The sequence below is a fragment of the Amblyraja radiata genome, chromosome 1, assembly GCF_010909765.2.
Source record: "Amblyraja radiata isolate CabotCenter1 chromosome 1, sAmbRad1.1.pri, whole genome shotgun sequence".
NCBI classification, from domain to species: domain Eukaryota; kingdom Metazoa; phylum Chordata; class Chondrichthyes; order Rajiformes; family Rajidae; genus Amblyraja; species Amblyraja radiata.
In genome coordinates, this window is record NC_045956.1 from 117,632,689 (window position 1) to 117,659,015 (window position 26,327).

Here is a 26,327-nt window from a genome sequence, read left to right on the forward strand (position 1 = left end):
GCAGGCGAGCCGCAGCCGTTCCCGGCGCAGCCACTTCCGTGACAAGATGGCCACCTCCTTAAGCATCGATGGTGCTTAAGTGGAAATGGCCAAGAGCTTTGGGTTCCTTGATGTAAATATCCCCAACAATTTGTCATGGACCAACCACATTGAAGCTACACCAAAAAGAGCACACCAACTCCTCAGAAGACGCAGTGCCGTAGCGGTAAAGTTTCTGTCTTAGAGCGCTGGAGACCTGGATTCGACCCTGACAATGGGTGCTATTTCCATAGAATTTTACATTCTTCCTGTGACAGCATAGGTTTTCTCCAGGTGCTTTGGTTTCCTCCCACATTCCAAAGACATGCAGGGTTGAAGGTTAATTAGATTCTTTAAATTAGCCCTACTGTGTAGGATGTGAAACCAGGACAACTAATGTACGGGTGAATGTTGGTCGGCATGAACCCGGTTGGCCAAAGCGCCTGTTCCCACTCTGTTCCTCTAAACTAAACTAAAGACTGGTCTCCAATGATGTTACCAACTTACACCGTAGAAAGCATTGGGATGCATCATGACTTAATTTGGCAACAGCTCTACCCAGGCAACCACACAGACCAGATTCTCCACCATTGACTCCATCTACACGTCATGCCATCATGGGACAGCAGCCAACATAATCAAAGACCATTTTCACTCCTGTCATTCGTTCCTCTCCCCACTGCCATCGGGCAGAAAACACATAAGTTTGAAAGTGTGTAAACCAGACTCGGGAACTTCCTCTCTGTTATCAGACTTCAGAAAGTGTTCTTCCGTAAGCTAGAGTGCTATTCCAAATCTCCAACCTACTTCATTAGACAATGGCCTTTTTGTCTGGAACTGTTATAGGAGTGGGTGGTACATAAATAAAATGTAGTCGAAGACAGTACAGGTTTTATAGTATAGTATCCATCTGTTATGCTGCAATGCTGAGAAAACTACATTCTCGTACCTTTCTCTTCGCTCTACATTTTGTACTTGTGTTTGGCTTGATTGTATTCAGTTATAGCATTGTTTGATTTGATTGCATTGCACACAAACAAAAGCTCTTCACTGCAGCTCAGTACATGTAACAATAATACCAATATTAATATCAGCATTTCAATGCCTAGATGAGACCTTGAATAAGTTAGGTTTTACATAGAAAATAGGTGCAGGAGGAGGCCATTCGGCCCTTCGAGTCAGCCAGTTACCAAGACATAACGGAAACAGGATACATTTTTCTCATTATGTGAAATGATTGAATTATGAGGAACTGGAACATATTAGCCTTGTGGAAAAGTGACATGTGAGAGTGGGAGAACTATAGAAGTATACAAGATATTTGCGTGTGGACTCCTGTGGATATGTGTGGACTCCCGTATATTGACGAGACCAAGCACAGGCTCAGCGATCGTTTCACTGAACACCTCCGCCCAGTCCGCCTAAACCTACCTGATTTCCCGGTTGCTCAACACTTTAACTCCCCCTCCCATTCTCACACTGACATCTCTGCCTGGGCCTCCTCCATTGCCAGAGTGAGGCCCAGCGCAAATTGTAGGAACAACACCTCATATTTCGCTTGGGTAGCTTATGCCCCAGCGGTATGAACATTGACTTTGCTAACTTCAAGTAGCTCTTGCTTTCCCTCTCCTCTCCATCCCCTCACCTTTCTCAGTTCTCCCACCAGTCTTAATATCTCCGACTACATTTTATCTCTGTACCACCCACTCCCCTGACATCAGTCTGAAGAAGGGTCTCAGCCTGAAACATCACCTATTCCTTCTCTCCAGAGATGCTGCCTGTCCCGCTGTACATTTGAGTCTATATGCAAGATATTTACTGGATAGATCTAGTTAATGCAGATTATTACTCAAAGACATGTTGGACTATTAAACCAAGAGGATTTAAGGGCCTGTCCCACTTGGCGACTGCCGGCATCATTGACTGACGTATCAGATCACCGAAATTTTTTGGGCGTGATGACATATGATGTGTGGTGTTTTTTCAAGTGTCGCAACATTTTTTTTGTCGCCGCTGGATTTTGAAAGGTTCAAAATCTTTTGGTGACACTGATATGGCACCGGCAGTCGCCAACAAAATTGCCAAGTTGGACAGGCCTTTTAGAATTCGAAACAAAGCCAAGAAACACCTTTTTGCACAGAGCTTTCGAGTGACAAAACGACAAAAGCCTTTCAATCATTTACGAGACAAATAACAATATGGGGAGCCTATCAGTTTTTTCTTATTCTAAACAGATTTACTAAGTCTTTGAAGTTCGAGTAGCGGGGGCGCCGTCGAGTATGACTGCCCAGCCTGCAGCTGTCCGTCCTTTCACCCTTTTTTAGTATGTTAAAAGTTCGGTTGGAGGTCTAATCTTTTTTATGTGGGGGGGGGGGGGGGGGGGGGGGGGGGTAGGGGTGGAGGGGGAAACAAATGTTCTTAGTCCCTACCTGGTCGGAGATGCGGCTTTTCTCCGGGCCGTATCTTCGCCCCTTCCTAGCGGCCTACCACCGGGGACTGGAGCGGCGTTTCCTGCCGGGACCGGCCAGAACTTCAGCTTCGGTGGCGGCGCAATGCTGGGGCGCCATCGCGGAGTGGGCGATGCCTTGCCCGGATCGCCGTGCGGTGGGATCCGGAGTGCTGAGACCGCCGACTCCCAACATCGCGGAGCTGTCTTTACGGAGCTTCCAACCACGGCGGCGCTGACTCTGAACACCGCGGAGCCTGGGATCTCTCGCCGAGATCGCCAGTGTCGGAGCTCCGACCAGCGTGGCCTGTGGACTTCGGGAGCCGCGGTCTCTGGCTGCAAGCGGCCGTTCCAGACACTCCAAGCCGCTGAAGAGTGTTCTCCCGACGCCGAAGCCCCATCATCCAGTGAGAGGGCCCGAACATCGGGCCGCCGTTGGGGCGACTGCGGAGGCCTCAATAGGCCCGACCATGGGTGAACAAGGGGAAGAGGACTTGACTTTGTGCCTTCCCTCACAGTGGGGACCATTGTGGGGGGATGTCTTTATGTTGTATGTTCAATTCTTTTTTAATGTGGTGTCTTACTTTCATTGGTGTGCTGCCAATGGCAACTTAAATGTCACTACACCAGAAATGGTGTATGTGACAATAAATGTCCTTTGTTGTTTGTTTTGTCCATGACCTTGTTTATCAATCTGACTCCTGTCCAGCTGACCACGATTCTTTAATATTACAGACACTTTTTTAAATTAAGCTTGACAGAAACAAGATGTAATTTCAGGAATGACTATTTAAAAAAGTCAATACTATTTTCAGACAGAGGTTTACATTCAGAGGTTTGGAAGCAAAGCTGTTCTATAATTGTCATCTTGTACTATTTCCGGCAGTATTCTGTGGCTCTCTGCAGTTTTACTACTTTACAATTGTTTAATAACGTATTATAATTTGCTTAAAAAAACCCAAATATTATATCTGGTGTTCCCTTAACCTAATTATGTCATTTCACACAAGTACAGTAGAAGTACAAGTTAATGCAGCTTATTTGCTTTCTTCAACTTTAGAGATCAGCATGGCGATAATCTAAAACTTTGTGTTGTTTTCAACAGTAAGAGTATTTTACATCTACAGCTTTCCTTTTACAACCAATAAATAACTTCAATTTTAGTTTTAAAGTAAAAGTGCAGTATGTGCATTGCAATAAAAATACGTAAAATTTTAATGAATCTCAAAAACAAAAAACACTGTGTAAATAAGCAAACTGTACAATCTGGAGTTCAAGATCATCTTTAATCAGTACCTATATTATAGCGGTACAGCAGGTTGTTAGTTGTTAGTTCATCATTACTGCTTCCAAGACTGACCAGTATAGGAAGTGGGTGTTAGTATGAATTATACAGTAAGGTGGGGTTAATGATGCTATTCTACTCTGATTGGTTCACATGCAATAACCAATCTACATCCTTCCCCGTAAAGAGCGAATACAGTTAAATACACATGCAGCTTAGAATTCAAACATACTCGCCATATCTGTCAGGCGGTCTACTTTTACAGCCCGAATGCGTACGGACCAAGCCCTCTCCCCCTTCGCCAGAATAGTTAGAGGGAGGCGGTGAACCCGGAAGTGAGAAAGTAGCAGGGGACACTCGTGGTGACCGACAGGGGGAGCTTGCGGAGAGGTAGTGTTCTTGTTAGTCATAGCCACCGGTCGTGGTGGAGTAAGGGACATACTGGAGCTAGTGGTGGCCACGGCAGCAGACGGCTGGAACAGTAGAGGTGGAGCGAAAGAATCGGCTGGTGGTGGACGTGGTTCCTTCACAGCTAGCAAGTGTTGGTGGCTCCGACAGCACAGGGCGCCATCGATGTCAACAAGGTAAGATCGGGGTTCTTTAGATGGGCCAACAACGCAACCTAGACGGGAATGTCCCGCAGAGGTTTGCAAACGGACGACTTGGCCCGGTAGTAGTGGTTTAAGTGGTTTGCTGGACTTGTCATGTGATCGTTTCTGGATGTTGTGTTTCTCCTGTATGCGTTTCTGGATCGTGGCTGGCTTCAGCACCTGAGGCACCAGCTTCTGCTGGGCAATTGGTATCGGTGGTCTCGTTGTTCTGGACATCAGTCGCTGGGGCGGTGAGCCCAGGACCCCGTCTCTAGCGATGTTTCTGAGGTTTAAAAGGTCGAGGTACACATCTGACTTGGCTAGGTGGGCGCGTTCCATTAGCTGTTTTGCGCTTCTGACGGCTCGTTCAGCGAGCCCGTTACTTTGTGGGTATTCGGGGCTGCTCGTGACATGGTGGAAATTCCATCGGTTTGCAAAGTGTTTGAAGGCGTGACTGGTAAACTGTCTTCCATTGTCGGTTTGCAAACGGACAGGTGCGCCGAATGTGGAGAAGTGTTTCTGTTGCTTTTGAAAGACCATATCTGATGTGATAGAGGGCAGTAAATCAAGTTTGAACCAGTTAGAGTAGGAGTCGACCAGGACTAGATAATGTTTACTGTGCCATTCGAAAATGTCTGCCGCCAGCGACGTCCAGGGCAATGCTGGTGGAGGCTGTTGCAGTAAGGGTTGGCTCTGTTGGTGCTGTGCGAGGCTGTTGCAGTAAGGGTTGTCTCTGTTGGTGCGGTGCGAGGCTGTTGCAAATGGAGCAGGAGGCTGGCCTGTCCCGTACGTACTTGGTCATGCCGGGCCAGTAAAACATATTCTGTGCGTGGGCCAACATGGCATCGGTGCCTGGGTGGCCGCTGTGTGCCTCTTTGTAGTATTCGTCATGTAATGATGAAGGGATCACGACTTTGTGGCCCTAACTATGACACCGTCCTGTATTATCAGTTTATCGCGGACTAAGAAGAACGGCTGCACCTCCAGCGGTGTGCTGGATTGCCTGTCTGGCCAGTCCCTCTTGATTATGGATGAGAGTAGCTGGAGAGTGGCCGTCGGCGGCTGTGTGTTCAGCTAGATGGCGCAATTCGTCAATCTAAGTCAATGCTGAGAACCGTAAACTCGTCCCGTTCATAGGGGATGGTCGTTCGCTGAATGCACGTGGTGCGCGAGAGAGAGTGTCAGCAACAAACATGTCTTTACCCTTTTGTAAACAATTTTGAAGTCGAATCGCTGAGTTGCACCATCATTAAGCTGCAGAAGTGCAGGTGCTGCGTGTATAGGTTTAATGAGGATGGTCACAAGAGGTTGGTGGTCTGTCTCGACCATGGAAAACATTCCCAAAGATAAAGTCCCTGAATTTAGAACAAGCGAAGACCACAGCCAGCAGCTCTTTCTCGATCTGCACGTAGCGCTGTTCGGTGTCCGCCATGGTGCCGGGAGGCATAAGAGACAGACGTAAAGTCCCATCGGCAGATGTTTGTAGGCAGGCAACGCCCAGCCTGTATCCGTGAGGCATCGCAGGTAACCGTGACAGAACGCCTTAGGTCAAAGAACGTTAAGGTAGGAGCACTGGTCAGCCTCGACTTTAAAGAGTCAAATGCTTGTTGGTGTTGCTGGAACCAGGACCAGGCAGTATCCTTCCGAGTGAGTTGTCTCAGAGGCGAACTTAGTTCACTGAGGTGCGGTATGAACTTTCCCAGATAGTTCACCATACCCAGGAATCGTTGGAGGCTAAACACGTCGGTGGAGGCTGGCATCTCTGTGATGGCAGCAGTCTTCTTCGGATCGGGTTTGAGACCGTCAGGAGTGAAAACATGTCCAACATATGTGACCTCCGGAACCTTGAACTTGCACTTGTTAGGGTTGAATTTCAGGTTGATTTGATGTGCCCGGTCCATGATAAGCTTTAGGTTGTTGTCATGCTCCGCTGTGTCTTTGCCATATACCAGGATATCGGCTACGATGATGGCACACGGGAGTCCCTGGAACAGCAGTTCCATGTTTCTCTGGAAGACTTCGCTGGCCGAGTTAATGCCGAATGGCATTCTGAGAAATTTAAATCTGCTAAACGGAGTGGCGAATGTGGTCAGGTTTGATGACTCGTCATCTAGCGGTATCTGCCAAAACAAGCTTTTTGCAGTCGAGGACGGAAAATACTGTTGCTCGCCCAATCTGCGCAGCGACGTCATCAACAGTCCTCATAGGATAATGTGGATGCCTGATGGCAGCGTTTAAATCTTTTGGATTGATGCATACACGGAGCTCGTTTTTGTCCTTCTTAAGGGTGGCAACCATGGTGGAAACCCAGTCAGTGGGTTCACTGATTTTGGCTAGTACGCCCAAAGAGACCATGTTCTTTAGTTCAGACTCAATTCTGTCTTTCATAGCGTGTGGCACGTGGTGGGGTGCACGGACGACTGGGTCAATGTTGGGGTCAATGGATATCTTGTAGGTCACAGGCAGCTTGCCTAGTTTGCCATTGAACAGATCAGGGTATTCTTTTATCGGGTCCTCAGATATCAGTAGCTTGTGAATGGACCGGTCAAAGGAGACCAGCCCTAAGTCTTGGCATGCATGGATGCCCAGTCGAGTCACAGAGTCAGAATTCAAAATATAGAAAGTTAGATTCCTTGTGGTGTTTTTCAGCACGCATTTGAAAGTGGTTCTTCCCAGAGGATACAAGACCTCCCCCCCATAAGCATGTAAAGTGGAGTTGTCTCTAGTCAAGGCCTCATTATTCCTTATCTTGTTGTAGATGTGCACAGACATTACATTCACGCGGGCACCCGTGTCTAGCTTGGCCCTCACTGGCTTATTATTAATTGTCATTAGAACAGAAGGATCCAGAATTTTACCAGCTGTGTGAAGGAGTGAATGCACAGTTGACTCCTCATATGTGTTAATTGGATCGCCCTCGTGGGCAGAGTCGAGCTGGTCTTGAGAATCAGGAATTATTTGTTTTTTTTGCAACAGGCACAGATTAGATGCTGAACTGGAGGGTCTTTTCCCATCGGCCCTGCAAACGATGGCAAAATGGTTCATCTTTTTGCAGTAATTGCAAGGCTTTCTACAAGACGGACAAGTAGCTCGCCCCTTGTCGTGGAAGTAGTTACAATTAGGAGGGCTCCGAGGGGGCTCATTGGCGAATCCCCGATTAGCCGGTTGAGAGGGCTCAGTCATAAATCTTCTGTTATCGGTCGGTGTTTGTAGTCTGTTGAAACCCATCAGGTTTATGGTCTTCTTCTCAGAGTCAAGCTGTTCGCTTAATGGAGCAACAAGCTCAGACAATCGACAGGCATGTATTGCTTGCTCAAGGGTTAAATCAGCATTCCGCTGTAACTCAGTCCTGTGCTTCTGATCAGCCATGCCCGAGACAAGTTTGTCACATATTAATTCATTCGACATGATTTGAAAATGACATCTTTGAGCCATATATTTTAAATCACAAATAAATCTCTCCATCAGGAAACTGGTGGCTTGCAAAGAATTTGGCTCTTTCTAAAATGCGGTTCGAGGGTAGCTCGCATAGTTCACGGAATTTACGCAGTAAAACATTAGGGTCACGCATAGACTCTGCAGGTACAACTACCTGATTGTTGTCGTCATGGACAGCTGGTGCATATTCAAAAGTCCGAGCTCTCATCATGGCTTCGGGTCCCGCCAGGTTAAGTAAGAGGGAAGCCTGGGCAGCGTCTGGTTCATTTCGGTGGATGATATTGATGTGGTTTTCGTAATCAATTTCAAAGAGTCTCCATCTTTCACCAATGTCAGAATCGAAGATAAGCTGTGTTGGGTTTCTGCATGATTGAGCCATAGTGAAGCAAGAAAAAAACTGGAAAACAGAAATAAAAACCGATAAATGGACGCAGTGGGTTACTCATTGCTTAATGACACCATGTAAATATGCAAACTGTACAATCTGGAGTTCAAGATCATCTTTAATCAATACCCATATTATAGCGGTACAGCAGGCTGTTAGTTGTTAGTTCATCGTTACCGCTTCCAAGACTGACCAGTATAGGAAGTGGATGTTAATATGAATCATATAGTAAGATGGGGTTAGTGATGCTATTCTACTATGATTGGTTCACATGCAATAACCAATCTACACTGTGGATACTTAATAGTCTGAAATAAAACCAAATCAAGAGTTGAGAATACACAACAGCACCCGTAGTCAGGATTGAACCCAGGTCATTGATGCTGTAAGGCAGCAACTTTACCTCTGTGCCACCTTTCCACCCTTATATTTTGCATTGTATTTTGAGGGAATATGTCACAATAAAGTGCTGCAGATATATTTATAGCTCAATTTTGATCACTGTGCTCTGCCACCCCTATTCACCCTTGAAGTGCACCTAGATCACACATTTAACTTTTGACATTGGCATCAATAGGTATGCCGCCCCAGGACTGCATTCCAAATTAAATATAATCCAATTATTTGTCAAATAAATTGAAAATGTTTTAATGGAGGTTGATGGGAACACTCAGGAGGTCAGCCAGTAACGGTGGAGAGAGGAAATAAGTTGACATATCAAGTTGTAGATACAAGGAACTGTAGATGTTGGTTTACCAAAGAAAGTCAGAAAGTGCTGGAGTAACTCATCAGTTCAGTTTCCCTGGAGAAGATGGATAGGTGACATTTCATGCCGGGACCCTTCTGCAGACCTTCTTCCAGGGATGTTGCCTGATCTGCTGAGTTACTCTAGCATTTAGTGTCTTTACTTGACATTTCAAGTTGATGACTTTTCCCCAGTGGAACCTCACAGTGTGTGGATGTGACAACCCTTCAAATGAATTGCAGCTTACGTTGTCCACATTCCACAAATATATCTTTCCTGGCTAATTCTATCCTGCCTCTATTGATCAGCCACGTTCCAAAACCATTAAGTGATTAAAAAAATTAAATTCTTTGAAAAAGATAAAACAAATACAATTATTTAAAAGCACTTTAAATATTTTAAAAGTTTGCAGCAAAGAAATGCATGGATATATTCTAACTATTTTTTGCTCACCGTCATAAAATCCACATGGGGAAGCAAATCCCGGGCCTGGGCTAAGTCAGGGCACAAGAACGGCTTTCCTGATGTAAATGCTGGGGAAGTCCAGCAACCCCTTGCTCTAACACGAGTTGGCAGAGTCGAGTAGTGGATCATAACCAGGATATCGCTAGGGCAATTTGTTCAGATTATTCTGGACTTGCACATTCATGCGGTAGCTCGAGACACTGGCAATTATGAGAGGAAATGCCAACATCTCTTTGAGGAGCTGCCAGCAAATCGGAGACACATAATTGCAGGAAATTCCCGTTGACATGAAGCGGCAATTGTTTTACATTTTGAGGTCAAAGAGTTATGCAGCATGGAAACAGACCCTTGGGCCCAACCTGTCCATGCAAGCCAAAATGGCTGTGCAAGCAACATCTGCCTGTGTTTTATCCATATCCCTCTAAATTTTCACTATCCATGTACCTGTCCAAATGCCTTTTAAACGTGCAATTGTACCTGTCTCAACAGCTTCCTCTGGCAGCTCGCTCCATATACGCATTTCACATCTATGTGAAAAAGTTGCCCTTAAGGTCCCTTTCAAATTTTCCCCACTCACCTTAAAACTGTACCCTCTAGTTTTAGACTCCCCAGACTCAGGGTAAAAGACTGTGTTCATTCATCTTATCTGAGCTCCTCGTGATTTTATATATCTCTGAAAGGTCACCACTCAGCTGCCTATACTCCAGGGTAAAGTCCTAATCTATCCAGCCTCTCCTTATAGCTCCAGCCCTCCAGTACCAGTAACATCCTCATGAATCTTTCCAGCTTATTGAATCCATCCTATAGCTGACTGATCAGAACTGTATACAATAGTCCAAGTGCGTCTCAAACAACTTGTACAGTTGCACATGACATCTCTATTCCTGTACGCAGTGCCTTGAACGGTGAAGATAAGTGTGTCAAATGTATTCTTCAGCACCCTGTCTATCTGTGTTACCATAGAAACAATACTGAAACAAATCTTAATGTTATTATGGATTTGCTCACACATTTAATAAAATCGAAAACAGAAAATGTGGGAGATACTCAGCAAGTCAGGCAGCATTTAGTTTATTTTACTTTAGTTTAGTTTAGTTTAGAGATACTGTGTGGAAACTGAGTTCGTGTTGACCAGCGATCCCCGTACACTTTCACCATCCTACACACTAGGGACAATTTACATTTTTTACTGAAGTCAAGTAACCCACAAACCTGTGCGTCTTTGTAGTGTGGGAGGAAACTAGAGCACCTGGAGAAAACCCACGCGATCACGGGGAGAACGTGAAAAAACTCCGAACAGACAGCACCCATGATCAGAATCGAACCTGTGTCTTTGGCGCTGTAAGGTAGCAACTCTGCTGCTGCACCACCATGCTGCCCCTGAAGGGCCTTCCCAGACGGAGGTGAATGATAACAATGGACAGAGAAAAAAAAAATCGATCTCTAAACTGTGAAGTAGAAAAAAAACATTTGCTGGAAATCTCAAATAAAAGAGAATGCTGGAAATACACTGTAGATCAGGTAGCATTGGTGGAGAGACAAAACCCAATTAATATTACTGATGCCTGATAACATACAAGAACTGGCCAGTTTTTGTTATTTGAAATAGTTAAATTCAATATTGAATCCTGGGGGCTCCAACGAGTCTAGACAGAAAAATTAAATGTTACAATGCTTATACTTTACAGTAAAACTACAAGCACTTTTAACTATTGGACTTATATTTTTTAACAACTTTTTACCAAATAATGTATGTTTCTGCCTACTCTGCAGGTCAGACTTTTCCTTTTCCTACAGCTGGATTTGTTAGATCATTATCGGCCAAGTTCCATTTTAAATCTATAATCAGCCTGCCAGATTTTCCCTCACAACCTGAAGTACTCCTACTTAATCTCGTTTAACATCAACCTCAGCTAGCAACACTGAAATAACTAGCCCAGGTCTGCAAAAGCATTCAGTTGCTGAATATAATGTCCGGGCATAAATTCAGAACTGATCAATGATTACTTATTAAGCTTTGGAGAAAGGAGAAAAAAAATATTTGTGGCTTACGTGCACTTGAGTAAAGTAATGGCTCGTGACAAACTAAAGCACAGTGGCAATTTTTATTAAAGTGTAGTTACTATATTTGTTTTTTTTTAAATGGTGACAATTAAATCACATTTAGTGCTTTTCATGTAATTGGAATGAATAACAGGTGCCGGATAAATATTTTGATTTTAAATACGGGAATATGCATAAAACATCATGTAACTTTATCTGTAATACATTATATAGTCACCGTCCACAATGAATGAAGGAAGTGTTTCGCATGTATTAGTTACATATTCTATGATGTCACAAAAATAATTTGTTTAGTATAAAGTTATATATTAAAGAAGGAAATTATTCTCAATGTATATTACTTTCTAGGCAGAGTTGATGGTGCTTCTAATGCCTAAGGAATTTTGTCCAGATTCTGGAAATTAATTAGACCCAATTCTTCTTAATGGACTGCAGGAAATGTGTGGTTTAGCTGCCGAGAAGGAATCAAGCAAGCTACTATTCAATTACAGCCTGTTAATTGATGTGGTCAAAGAAAAATCATTTCTGATTGTTGGCTAGTTCTTAAATTAAAAACTATTTGGATGTAAGCCCATCAATAATAATGTTGATTTTCCCCCTTTGTACATCTCCTTTCCTTCATTTCCACATCCGGTTTCCGTGGTTATTTAAAATAATTCCAGCATTTAGCCATAAAAGTCAACGACACATAGGAAGCTTTCCAGTCCATGATGCCTGTGCCAACTTTTTGCTGGAGGAAGCCACGTTTAATCCCACAGCCCTAGACTCTCACCACAGTTCCATCTGAAAGAAATACTAATCAATTTTACCCTGAATTTATCTTTTTATCTGCCCATACCTCAGCCCCAATCCCAACCATTCAACTTTTCCTGCAAGTTTTCCTCAGAGGTGAAAGTGGAGAAATTCTTCTTCCTCTGAACTGGGCATTCCATCAGGATGACACAAGATGCTGGAGTAACTCAGCAGGTCAGGCAGCTTCTCTGGAGAGAAGGAATAGGCAACGTTTCGTGTCGAGACCCTTCCCCAGCCAACAATGGGCATCATAAACTCCACCTGTCCTGAAGTCATCTGTTGCTGGCCCTGATTTGTCCTGGCCATTTCCTGTCTCTAGTTTTTTCTTACCCTCCCCCCACCCACCCCACCTCTATGTTTCAGTCTGAAGAAGGGTTCCAACACGAAACGTTACGTATTATTTTTCTCTAGAGATGCTGCCTGTTGCGCTGAGTTACTCCAGCACTTTGTGCCTATCTTCGGTATAAACCAGCATCTGCAGTTCCTTCTCACACATTCCATTATGGTGTCTCGGTTCCTGCATAATTTTCCCATGCTGTGAACCATGTGTTTTTCTTTTGGAAGGGAAGATGAAAGGTTGAAAGGTTGAAAGGTTGAATTTATTGTCACATACACCTAGGTGTAGTGAAATTATTTTTGCCAATGACGGTGAAACTGGTCTGAAAAAGGAGGAACTTGTGTTTATGCACTTCCGGCTCTGCTGAGATATCACACAGAGATCTACAGCCTGGCAAGCAAATTTGATGTGGGGTCACTGATGTCACCTATGAAGCAAAGGAAGCTGCCTGCACACCAAGATCCCACAAGCAACAAAAGACGTCGCCTATTCCTTCACTCCATAGATGCCGCCTCACCCGCTGAATTTCTCCAGCATTTTTGTCTACCAAAGACAATCTTGGAGTTAGTTGAGAGGTAAATATTAGTCAGGGTATTGGTAGAACTCCCTGCTTTTACTCCAATAATACCTTGGGATCTTCTGCATTTGAATAGAAGGGCTGGTTGGATCATACCTCTGACATTGTGAGTAACTCAGTGGGTGAGGCAGCATCTCTGGAGATTAAGGATGGGTGCCATTTTGGGTCGAGATCCTACTTCAGACTGAAATTTCTACACCCTGACACTGTAACCCTAAAGGTCCCACTTAGGAGACCTAAACAGCAACCTCTGGTGACCTTGCCCGCCATCCAAGGATTTCACGAGGTCACAGGAGGTTTTGGTCACTCTCCCTAATGGTCGAAAGTGGTTTCCGCATGGTCGAGGCTTCATCTAGGTTGCTGCTATTTTATCATCATGATTAAAGCCGGCCTCGACTAAAAATAGGTTGCCGTTTTAAAAATCGATAATTTTTTTGTCGCAGGTCTAGTCGAAGCCGGTTGTGATGCTAGTCGAAGGTAGTCAAGGGAGGTTGTAGGTAGTCGAAGGTAATACAAGATACAACATACAAGATATATTTATTTGTCACATGTGCCAGTTGGCACAGCGGGTGCAAAACAATTAGTTGAAAAAAAGGTCAATGTAAACATAAGCACTCCTGGGCATGCCCAATCATAGTTGGAGAGTTCTTTTAGCAGAAGAAACTTGAACAGGTGATGGCTCCCAAAAGGCAAACTTGCAAGGGTAGGGCACAACCCTCCAAAATGCCTGCCATGCATGTGTTGCACACCCATGAGGAGGAGTGGCAGGAGGACATGCCACAGGAGTTGATAGCCCTGCATGAGAGACCCCTGGAAGAGGAGAACAGGGAGGTAGTCAATGTCCCCACCACCACCCCATCCTTCACTGCCACATTTGAAGGCAGCAAAAGTGTAAAAATTTTAAATGCAGACAAATCGTCCTCTTGCAGCACATTCATCAGGTTATCATACTGTCCAAGCCTCAATCTTCTTTGCAAGAGGGGCTTCACCCACTGACACCACTTCTTGTGCTTCCTCTTCACCCTTGTGCTTTCCCTTCTGCCTTTCTTGAAAGGCTGATGAAGCAAAAGGGCTGCTGCTGACAGCAGTAGATGTACTTTTTGTAACATCCACCAAGCTAGTTCCTTCCCTGCTCGCATGGTTCAGAAAGATTTAAAAAAAACTGGGAGGCTTTTATTGTAAGAAAAAAAAATGCATTCATGACATCATTTTATCATGTGATCATCTGAGCTGTAACCAGTCGACACGGGTTGTTGTTGGTTTTCAGTTTGGTTGTTTGAGTTCGAAGGGGGTGTTGTTCAATCGCGGACCAATTTAACAGAGACCATCCTCGAGTAAAAGGTGCGTGGTCGAAGCCAGTTTTCAACATAGTCGAAGGAGGTCGCTGTAGGTCGAAGGTGGTTTTCTTCATAGTCGAGGAAGGTTTTCAACATATGCGTGGGAGGTGGTAGGAGGTTGCAAGTCACTCGACCTTGATTTTTTTTCGGGTGGGTGGCAATATCACCAGAGGTTGCTGTCTAAGTCTCCTAAGTGGGACAGGCCCTTTAATCTGCCCCTGATTCAAGGAAAATACATAACCAGTCCATGATGGTGGAAAAGGAGTTACATTGCATGATGCCATCCTCCAGCACTTGCCAGTCACTCCTCCTCAGTTAAATATCAAAGTACTGTTTAAAGGTAGGACTTGCAGATGCTGGTTTACAAAAAAGATGCAAAGTGCAGAAGTACCTCAGCGGGTCAGGCTAAAACACAGATAGGAAATGGATGTTCTCTGGAGAACATTGATCTCTAGAGAGCACGGATAGGCGAAATTTCAGGTCAGAACCCTTTTTCAGACTGATTGTAGTGGGGGTGGGGAGCTGGAAGAGAGGTGGGGGTGGATCATAGTCTGGCAAGTGATAGGTGGATATAGGTGAGGGGGAGGGGGGTGGGGGTGGGGGGGGGTCTTTGATTGGCAGATGGGTGGACAAAGACCAGAGATGAAAAGACAAAACGTGTTGAGGTAAGGGTAGAAGAAGTGCAAAATGTAAAGGCAGAGAAAGATATAGGTGTAAGGTGATAGGGAGAAGGTGAAGAAATTGGAAAATTCAACATGAATATCATTAGACTGTATACTACACAAGCGGAATATGAGGTACTGGTCCTCCAGTTTGTGTGCATCCTCGCTCAGACAATGGAGGGGACCCATGACAGAAAGGAGAGTATGGGAATGTTTAAGCCAACCAGACAGACCTTTCTGCCTATACTACCTTTTCAGATAATGAGTTCACAATCCCATACCACCCTCTTAGCAAAAATATATATATTTATCTCCACTCCACTTGGGTAAGGGGGAAACTGTTTCTTAGTCACTTCCTGGTGAGGATGCGACTATTTCTCCGAGTCGTGTCCTCGCCCCCCACCTCGCGGCCTACCAGCTAGATCGGAGCGGCCTTTCCTGCCGGGGACCGGACACCGGACCAGAGCTATTACAGCGGCGGCGCGGCACTGGATTCACCGCGGAGCGCTCGATACCTACGTACCTGGATCACCGTTTGGAGCTCATGAGCGTTGGGCCTGCGGCGTCGACGTCATGGAGCTGTGGTTCGAGGGGCTCACAAGGCGGGCGGCGCTGAACGACATCGCGGAGTCCTGGGGCCCTTTGCCGAGGGCCGCCAGCGTGAATCTCCGCCTGGCGCGGCCTGGGGACGTCGGGAGCTGCGGACTCCGGTGGGAAGCGGCCGTTTTGGAGGTCCAAGCCGCTGAGGTTGGCCTCTGGTCCCGACGTCGGAGAGCCGGTATCCCGGCGAGCGGGCCTGAAGCGGCAGGCTGCCCATAGCAGCGACTGCGGAGGGCTCCAGAGGCCCCAACCACGGGTGAACATCGAGGAAAAGACTGACTTTGGTGCCTTCCCTCACAGTGGGAAACTTTTGATTCTGCTGTGTGGGGATGTTTAATGTTTAAATCTATCGTGTTGTGTTCTTTATTTTACTGTATGGCTGTATGGTGATCACATTTCACTGTGCCATCTGGCACATGTGACAAATAAATATATCTTGTATCTTGTACTCCAACTACAATTTTATAACATTCTGGCATGAATGCACCTAGAATAATGTTTCCAGGTCTAGTCTGCTTTCCTTGGTAAGGTTATACATAATTATGGAAATACAACAAAGGCCAATATCTACGATTGATGGAGGCATCTGGGGACAGTTTTACAGGCTGTGCGTCTTTTCTTCCCTCCTTGGGTTAAACTTTACCCCATTCCCTCATTTATACTGGACAATCGGCAATTATGGACATGATTCTCCCCCTGCCCCGCCTCATGGCCTCAAGATCTGATATAGTGAAGGTTCACTGTAACAGCATTCCAATAAATAAAATATCGTCCATCAACCATCACAATTTACATCTTATGACTGAGATTAATTGTGGATTGAATCTGCCACTTCCCTATGAATCCTATGGCCTTTTTTTAAATTTCTTTGAACAACAAGCTATGTGGGATAAATCACATTTTGAGGGTAGGAGAGGCTGTGGATGTTTGTCTGAAGAAAGGCTGAAGAAGCTTTTCGACCCAAAACATCACCTATTACTTTTCTCCAATGATGTTGCCTGACCCACTGAGTTACTCCAGCTTTGTGTGACTATTGTTGCTATGTGGGACCTTGTTTAAAGCCTTGCTCATATCTATCTAGACTCCTCCAATGCACTGCCCACATTGACCTCTTTGCTACTTTGTCCAAAGAATTAAGCAGGTTGGTCAGACTCCCTTCCTCGATCAAACCCACAATGTCTGTGCCTTGCAAATGAAGGCTTGCGCTGTCTCTCAGCCTGGATTCCAGTGGTTTGTTCACTACTGAAGTTGAACTGAACGGCATGTAATTACTTGATTTATCCCTTCCTTTTTAAGCTCTCCAATCCTCTAGAACCACTTCTGTAGCCAGAGAGGGTCGACAAAAAATGAAGTCAGAACCTCTGCAATTTCCTCCTGCACTTATTTTAACAGCCTGGGATATATTTCATCCAAGCTTGATGATTTACCCAATATCAAGCAAACCAAATCCCTTAATACTCTTTTTTTTTAAAGACTGTTTATTCCATGCAATACCTGATATTTAACTACCTCATTCACTTCAACTACTGCGTCAACATAATTTCCCTCTTTCATACGAAGCATTCATTAATGGCTTTGCATAACAGGTTAACTTTTTGGTCCCTTATTATTGACTTGGATATTCTTTCACTTTTTATGTACATGAAACATGTTGGGATTTCTTTGATTTTGCTTTCAAATGGTTTGTCATATCTCCTTTTTTGCTTTCTTAGTTTAGTTTTTAATTTCACCCCTGCTCTTTTCATACTCTTCAAAGCATTCCATTCAGCACTTGGTGGGACTCACACAAACATTCTTTACTTGCTTTATCTTATCTTCCATGCACTTTGTCATCCAAGGGCTCTAGATTTAGTGGTTTGTCTTTTTCTCTGTACAAATATCTTTACACACAATCCCTGGAATCTCCCTCCTAAAAATAAGAAACTGCAAACACTGATTTACAAAAAAAGACACAATGCGCTTGAGTAAGTAATGGATCAACGCATCTCTGGAGAACATGGATAGTTGACCTTTTGTGTCGTGACCCTTTGTAGGTGATATTTTGGGTGCCGAATCATCACCTATCCATAGATAGACACAAAATGTTGTAGTATTTCACCGGGTCATAAGATCATAAATGATAGGTGCAGAATTAGGCCATTCGGCCATCAAGTCTACTCCACCATGGCTAATCTATATCTCCCTCCTAACCCCATTCTCCTGCCTTCTCGCCATAACCCCTGACACCCATACTAATGAAGAATCTATCTAACTCTGTTTAATCATGTCAGGCAGGTGGAGCTTTTTTTACTAGAGATGCTGCCTGCCCCATTGAATTGCTCCAGCATTTGTGTCTATCTTTGGCATAAACCAGCATCTGCAGGTCCTTTTTATTACATTTTATCACCTATCCAAGTCAGCTGGAATAAAGACCTAGCTTGTTCAATCTCCCTCATAGGGCGGGAGTGCCATTCCAATAATGCGTCTGGTGAATCTCTGTCACGCTCCCTCTACAGCAAACATATACTTCAATAATGTGAATTGTGTTGCTAGAATATGGGGGAAATAGACCATCTTATGAATTGACAGATGTTTGCAAAACAAAACAAGCTGTTGCTGCCAAATGTACAGCCCTTGCATGGCAAAATGCACAGAACATAAGATAAAGCAAGAAAGAGAAGTATGTGTCAGATAGGGAGTTGATGAAAATGTCAGCTAAATGTAGAAATAATGTAAATGAGTGTTTGATGGTTCTTGGGGACTACATGGGCTGAAGGGCTTATTTCCATGCTGTATCTCTATGACTATGAGAGTGGAAATAGATTTTTGGTATCAGGGTTTCAGAGGTTGGGAGCCAGCTGTTCAGAATGTATGCCTAAGATTTGGAGGGAACAGTAAATAATATGTTTGAGCTTGCCCATGACAGAAAACTGAGTGGGATTGTGTGATTTATGAGACCCACAAAGAAAATACTTCTGGGCAGTTTAGACAAGTAGAGTGAAAGAGCAGGCGCGTAGCAGATTCAATATAACTTGAATATGTGTGAAGTTATCCACTTTGATAGGAAAAACAGAAGGCCAGAGTATTACTTAAATGGTGAGAAAAAGGGAAGTGAGGACATACAAAAACTCTCGGGCCAACCACTAAAAGAGAAATCAAGTAACATTGTAACATGTGGGAAGCAAAGGATAACTGTGGCTGCTACAACTTTGGTAAGTGTGTCCAGATTCAGTTCCTGAAGGACCGTGTTGGGGCACTGGAGAAGCAGCTGGATGACCTCAGGGCCATTCGGGATAACGAGAGTTTCCTGAACAGAAACTACAGTGAGGTTGTCTCGCCAAGGATACAGGAAGAATGAAGGTGTGTGACTGAGAGAAAGGGGAGTAACCGTGGAGTGCAGGAGACCCAGGCCGCTGTGCCTAATGAAAACACGTACGCCCTCTTGGGAGCTGTCGGGGGAGACGACGTTTCCAGTCCGAGCGGCGGACAGGTCGGTGGCTCCAATCCTAGAGATGGGATTCGACTGGCGAGACCGACGTCGGGCAGAGCTATAGTGGTGGGTGATTCCATTGTCCGAGGTGCGGACTGGAGATTCTGTGGCGGCAGGCGAGACTCCACGATGGTCTGTTGCCTCCCTGGTGCCAGGGTTCAAGATTTCACGAACCGAATTCAGAACTTCCTAGAGAGGGAAAGTGAACAGTCGACAGTAGTTGTGCACGTAGGCACAAACAATGTCAGGAAGAGGAGGAAGGAAGTTCTGCAACGCGAGTTTAGAGAGTTGGGAAGAAGACTGAAAAGCAGGACTTCTAGGGTGGTTATCTTTGGATTGTTTCCTGTACCTCCTGCTAGTGAGGGTAGACTCCACAGATGTGACTGTGGTGTTGTTGATGGCGAGTGCGGGGTGGGGAGGGGGAGTTCTCCTAAAGTCTACAATCAATTCCACTGTCTTAAGAGCATTAGGTTGTTGCAATGCCACCAGGATGCCAGCTGTGTCACTTCCTGTCTGTAGGCAGATTCCTCCCCATCGTGGATCAGTCCAATCAGGGTTGTGTCGTCCGCAAACTTGAGAAGATTGACAAGTTCTGACTCAAGACGAGTCTGTGGAGGTGCAGATGTTGGTGTAGAGAGAGTAAAGGAGAGGGTAGAGTACGCAGCCTTGCGGTGCTCCTATGCTGAGGGTCAGTGGGTCCGAGATGTGCTTCTCCATGCCGCTTCCTGTCTGTCAGGAAGTTGGTGATCCACTGACAGAGGGGTTCAGGCGCAGTCAACTGGGTGAGTTTGGAATGTAGTAGCTCTGGAACAATGGTGTTGAATGCAGAGCTAAAATCAACAAACAGGATCCTCGCATAGGTCCCCTGGCAGTCTAGGTGCTGGAGGATGAAGTGCAGGCCCAGGTTTACTGCATCATCCACAGATCTATTGGCCCGATATGTAAACTGCAGGGGGTCCTGCAGGGGCTTTGTGATATTTTTCAGGTGGGCCAGCACAAGCCTTTCAAGGGTCTTCATAATTACAGAGGTCAGTGTGACAGGCCTGTAGTCATTAAGACCAGTAATCCTTGGCTTTTTGGGTACAGGAACAATAGTGGAGACTTTGAAGCAGGCAGGGACAGTACAGGGAATGCCATAGAGGGAGTACAGAGAAGGTTCACCAGACTGATTCATGGGATGTCAGGACTTTCATATGAAGAAAGACTGGATAGACTCAGCTTGTACTCGCTAGAATTTAGAAGATTGAGGGGGGATCTTATAGAAATTTACAAAATTCTTAAGGGGTTGGACAGGCTAGATGCAGGAAGATTGTTCCCGGGAAGTGATGGGGAAGTCCAGAACAAGGGGTCACAGTTTAAGGATAAGGGGGAAATCTTTGAGGACCGAGATGAGGAAAACATTTTTCACACAGAGAGTGGTGAATCTCTGGAATTCTCTGCCACAGAAGGTAGTTGAGGCCAGTTCATTGGCTATTTAAGAGGGAGTTAGATGTGGCCCTTGTGGCTAAAGGGATCAGGGGGTATGGAGAGAAGGCAGGTACGGGATACTGAGTTGGATGATCAGCCATGATCATATTGAATGGCGGTGCAGGCTCGAAGGGCTGAATGGCCTACTCCTGCACCTATTTTCTATGTTTCTATGTTTCTATGTTTCTACAGGTTTGTAGGGTCTGGTTGAAAAATGTCTGTGCCAGTTGTTTAGCACAGAGCTTGAGGGTAGAGGGAAAAACATTGTCCGGTCCTGGAGATTTCAAGCTTCTCCACCTCATCAATTTCAATTGTTAGTGATGGAGAAGTGGCCAGATTGATGTTGGGCAGCAAGGATGGTGTGGGTAGTGGACGAGGGCCGAGCCTTTGCAGACTGGAGTTAAGGGCCTCTCCCACTTGGGCGTCATTTACGCGACATCATTTATGCGTCACGACGCACGCGTTGTGACGCTCACGTGATGCGTGCATGCTGTGCAATACACGCACATGGCGCGTAATGGTGCATGTGAGGCAGTGACGCGTGGTCGTGCGCAGCGCCCCAGGATTTTGGGATTCACAAAATCTTTGCCCACCACCTGTGTGACACGCAAATGACGCCCAACTGGGACAGGACCTTTAGGCTGTAAGTGGGTGGAATTGGTGATTGGGGAGGAGTGGGTGGGGGAAGGAGGGAGCGAGTACCGGAGTTATGTTTCTGTCTATCGAACCTGCAGTAGAACTCGTTCAGGTCGTTGGTCAGCTGACGATTGTCCAAGGAGAGGGGGGCTTTCCTCTTGTAGCTGGTGATTTCTTGCAAGCCCTTCCACACTGAAGATGAATCATTAGCTGAGAACGTGCTCCTCAACCTCTCAGAGTATCTTTGCAGCTCAGAGTACCGATGGTAGGGAGGTCACAGCCGATGATGGACTGGGCAGTGTTTACTACCTTTTGATTCCTTTTCTCAGCTTGTACTAGGCCTGCCTGTAGAGGTCTGCATCCACACTCCTATAGGCCTCATCTTTAGACTGGCGGAGCTGTCTGAGTTCTGGGCATTGGATCGAAAATTGTCAAGTGAAAGGGATATGAGGAATGGAACAGTTCCAGCTGAGCCACCATTGACATCTACAATGTTGTTTGGAGGTATAAGCCGTATTGGTTTTCTGTTGTACAAGATTGTTTGGCAAGCTGACTCCTTCACAGCTTGTCTGCAAAGGACTTATTAGTACAAGTGCAACTAGAGCAGCAACTACATTAGAGGCACGAGAGACTGCAGTTGCTGGAGTAGTGAGCAAAAAAATAATGTGCTCGAAGGCTCAAAGGCCAAGGCACCATCAGACTGATGAAGGTTCCTGACTTGAAACGTTGTCTGTCCATTTCCCGTCACAGATGCTACCCTCAAGATTCAAGATTCAAGAGAGTTTATTATCATGTGTCTCAAATAGGACAATGAAATTCTTGCTTTGCTTCAGCACAACAGAATATAGTAGGCATGAATACAGAACTGATCAGTGTGTCCATATACCATTATTTAAATATATACACACATGAATAAATAAACAGATAAAGTGCAAATAAACAGATAATGGGCTATTAGTGTTCAGAGTTTTGTTTGAGTTGAGTTTAATAGCCTGATGGCCGTGGGGAAGAGCTATTCCTGAACTTGGACGTTGCAGTCTTCAGACTCCTGTACCTTCTACCTGAAGGTAGCGTGGTGTGGGTCCTTGATGATGCTGCCAACCTTTTTGTGGCAGTGGCAGCGACTGCGATTGGTCCCCTCGATGGTAGGGAGGTCACAGCCGATGATGGACTGGGCAGTGTTTACTACCTTTTGTAGTCTTTTCCACTCCTGGGTGCTCAAGTTGCCGAACCAAACCACGATGCAACCGGTCAGCATGCTCTCTACTGTGCACCTGTAGACGTTAGAGAGAGTCCTCCTTGACAAACCGACTCTCCGTAATCTTCTCAGGAAGTAGAGGTGCTGATGTGCTTTCTTTATAATTGCATCAGTGTTCTTGGACCAGGAAAGATCTTCAGAGATGTGCACAACCAGGAATTTGAAGCTCTTGACCCTTTCCACCATCAACCCGTTGATATAAACGGGACTGTGGGTCCCCATCCTACCCCTTCCAAAGTCCACAATCAGTTCCTTGGTTTTGCTAGTGTTGAGGGCCAGGTTATTGTGCTGGCACCATTTGGTCAGTCAGTCAGTCTCACTTCTATACTCTGACTTGTCCCCATCAGTGATACGCCCCACAACAGTGGTGTCGTCAGCGAACTTGATGATGGACTATGACCGGCTACGCAGTCATGAGTATAGAGTGAGTACAGCAAGGGGCTGAGCACGCAGCCTTGAGGTGCTCCCATGCTGATTGTTATCGAGGCTGACACCTTTCCTCCAATTCGAACCGTCTGTGGTCTGTGAATGAGGAAGTTGAGGATTCAATTGCAGAGGGATGCGCAGAGACCCAGTTCTGCGAGTTTGGTAACCAGCTTGGAGGGGATGATTGTATAAAATGCCGAGCTGTAATCAATGAATAACAGCCTGACATATGAGTTTTTGTTGTCCAAGTGGTCCAGAGCGGAGAGGAGAGCCAGCGAGATCGCATCCACCGTTGTTCTGGTGTGGCGGTAGGCGAACTGCAGTGGGTCCAGGTTTTTGTCGAGGTAGGAGTTGATTTGCGTCATGATCAACCTCTCAAAGCACTTCATCACCACCGACGTTAGTGCCACTGGTCGATAGTCATTGAGGCATGTCACCTTGCACTTCTTAGGCACCGGTATAATTGATGCCCTTTTAAAGCAAGTGGGAACCTCAGACCTCAGAAGTGAGAGTTTGAAAATGTCCAGCCAGTTGGTCCGCACAAGTTTTTAGAACACGACCTTGTCCACTGCGTTCCTCCAGAAGTTTATTTTTATTCAATATTGTGAAGTTTTACCCTAAACAAGCCGTATGAAGCTCAGGACCACTCTCTAGTTATTGATAGGATGAATCAGTTGTCTGATAACAGCTGGGAAGAAAATGCCCTGAAAACACATACCTCCAGATTCAGGGACAAATTATTCCCAGTTGTTATCAGGCAACTGAACCATCTTATCAACAACTAAAAAGTGGTCCTGAGCTACCATCCACCTCATTGGATACCCTCAGACTATATTTAATCAGACTTTACTGGACTTTATCTTGCAGTAATCTTTATTCCCTATAATTATGTATCTGTAGGCTGTGGATGGCTCAATTGGGATCGTATAGTTTTTCCGTTGACTGGCTAGCATGCAACAAATCTTTTAACTGCACCTCGGTACACGTGACAATGAACTAAACTAAACTAAAGAAGGTACACAAAATTGCTGGAGGAACTCAGCGGGTGCAGCAGCATCTATGGAGCGAAGGAAATAGGCGACGTTTCGGGCCGAAACCCTTCTTCAGACTGATGGGGGGTGGGGAAAGAAAGAAGGAAAAAGGGGAAGAGGAGGAGCCCGAGGGCGGGCGGATGGGAGGGTGGGAGGAGACAGCTAGAGGGTGAAGGAAGGGGAGGGGACAGCACAGGCTAGCCAAATTGGGGGAATTCAATGTTGATGCCATAGGGGCGCAAGGACCCCAGACGGAATATGAGGTGCTGTTCCTCCAATTTCCGCTGTTGCTCACTCTGGCAATGGAGGAGACCCAGGACAGAGAGGTCGGATTGGGAATGGGAGGGGGAGTTGAAGTGCTGAGCCACCGGGAGGTCATGTAGGTTAAGGCGGACCGAGCGGAGGTGTTCGGCGAAACGGTCGCCCAACCTACGCTTGGTCTCACCGATGTAAATTAGCTGACATCTAGAGCAGCGGATGCAGTAGATGAGGTTGGAGGAGATACAGGTGAACCTTTGTCGCACCTGGAACGACTGCTTGGGACCTTGAATGGAGTCGAGGGGGGAGGTGAAGGGACAGGTGTTGCATTTCTTGCGGTTGCAACGGAAAGTGCCCGGGGAGGGGGTGGTGCGGGAGGGAAGGGAAGAATTGACGAGGGAGTTGCGGAGGGAGCGGTCTTTGCGGAAGGCAGACATGGGGGGAGATGGGAAGATGTGGCGAGTGGTGGGGTCACGTTGGAGGTGGCGGAAATGGCGGAGGATTATGTGTTGTATTTGCCGGCTGGTGGGGTGAAAGGTGAGGACCAGAGGGACTCTGCCCTTGTTGCGTGTGCGGGGATGGGGAGAGAGAGCAGTGTTGCGGGGTATGGATGAGACCCTGGTGTGAGCCTCATCTATGGTGGCGGAGGGGAATCCCCGTTCCCTGAAGAACGAGGACATTTCCGATGCCCTGGTATGAAATGTCTCATCCTGGGAACAGATGCGGCGTAGGCGGAGGAATTGGGAGTAAGGGATGGAGTCTTTACAGGGGGCAGGGTGGGAAGACGTGTAGTCCAGATAGCCATGTGAGTCAGTGGGTTTATAATGTATGTCGGTCAGGAGTCTGTCCCCTGCGATGGAGATGGTGAGGTCAAGGAATGGTAGGGAAGTGTCGGAAATCGTCCAGGTGTATTGGAGTGCCGGATGGAAGTTGGTGGTGAAGTGGATGAAGTCAGTCAGTTGTGTGTGGGTGCAGGAGGTGGCACCAAAGCAGTCGTCAATGTAGCGGAGGTAGAGGTCGGGGATGGGGCCCTGGTACGCATTGAACAAGGATTGTTCAACGTACCCGACAAAGAGGCAGGCGTAGCTGGGGCCCATGCGTGTGCCCATAGCTACGCCTTGTGTTTGGAGGAAATGGGAGGAGTCAAATGTAAAGTTATTGAGGGTGAGGACCAACTCCGCTAAGCGGAGGAGGGTGTCAGTGGCTGGGTAAAGGTTGCTCCTCTGGTCGAGGAAGAACCGGAGGGCTTTGAGGCCATCCTGGTGGGGGATGGAGGTGTAGAGTGACCGGACATCCATGGTGAAGATGAGGGGGTGAGGGCCCAGAGAGTGGAATGCGTGGAGGCGGCGGAGAGTGTCTGAGGTGTCTAGAACATAGGTGGGGAGGGATTTGACCAAGGGGGATAGGATGGTGTCAAGGTATGTGGAGATGAGTTCGGTGGGGCACGAACACGCAGAGACAATGGGTCTGCCGGGAGAGCCGGGTTTGTGGATTTTAGGGAGAAGGTAAAAACGGGCCGTGCGGGGCTGGGGAACGATGAGTTTGGAGGCTTGGTCAGGTAGGGCGTGGGAATTGATGAAGTCGGTGATGGTGCTAGAAATGGTGGCCTGGTGCTCGTCAGTGGGGTCATGGTCCAAGGGTAAGTAGGAGGAGGTGTCCGAGAGTTGGCGCGTGGCCTCAGCTTTGTAGAGATCGACGCGCCAGACTACCACGGCACCTCCCTTGTCGGCTGGTTTGATGACCCAGTCTGGGTTTTTGCGGAGAGATTCGATGGCAGTGCGTTCAGAGGGGGAAAGATTGGAGTGAGACAGGGGAGTGGAGAAGTTGAGGCGGTTGACGTCGCGGCGGCAGTTCTGAATGAAGAGTTCCAGAGCCGGGACTTTCTGAGGGGGGTTCCACGAGGAGGGGGTGCGTTGGAGACGGGAAAAGGGGTCATCATTAGGGGGCGAGGACTCCTTCCCATGGAAGTGCGCTGTGAGGCGGAGACGACGGTAGAAGCTCTCCAAGTCATGGTGGGCGCGGAACTCATTGAGATGGGGAC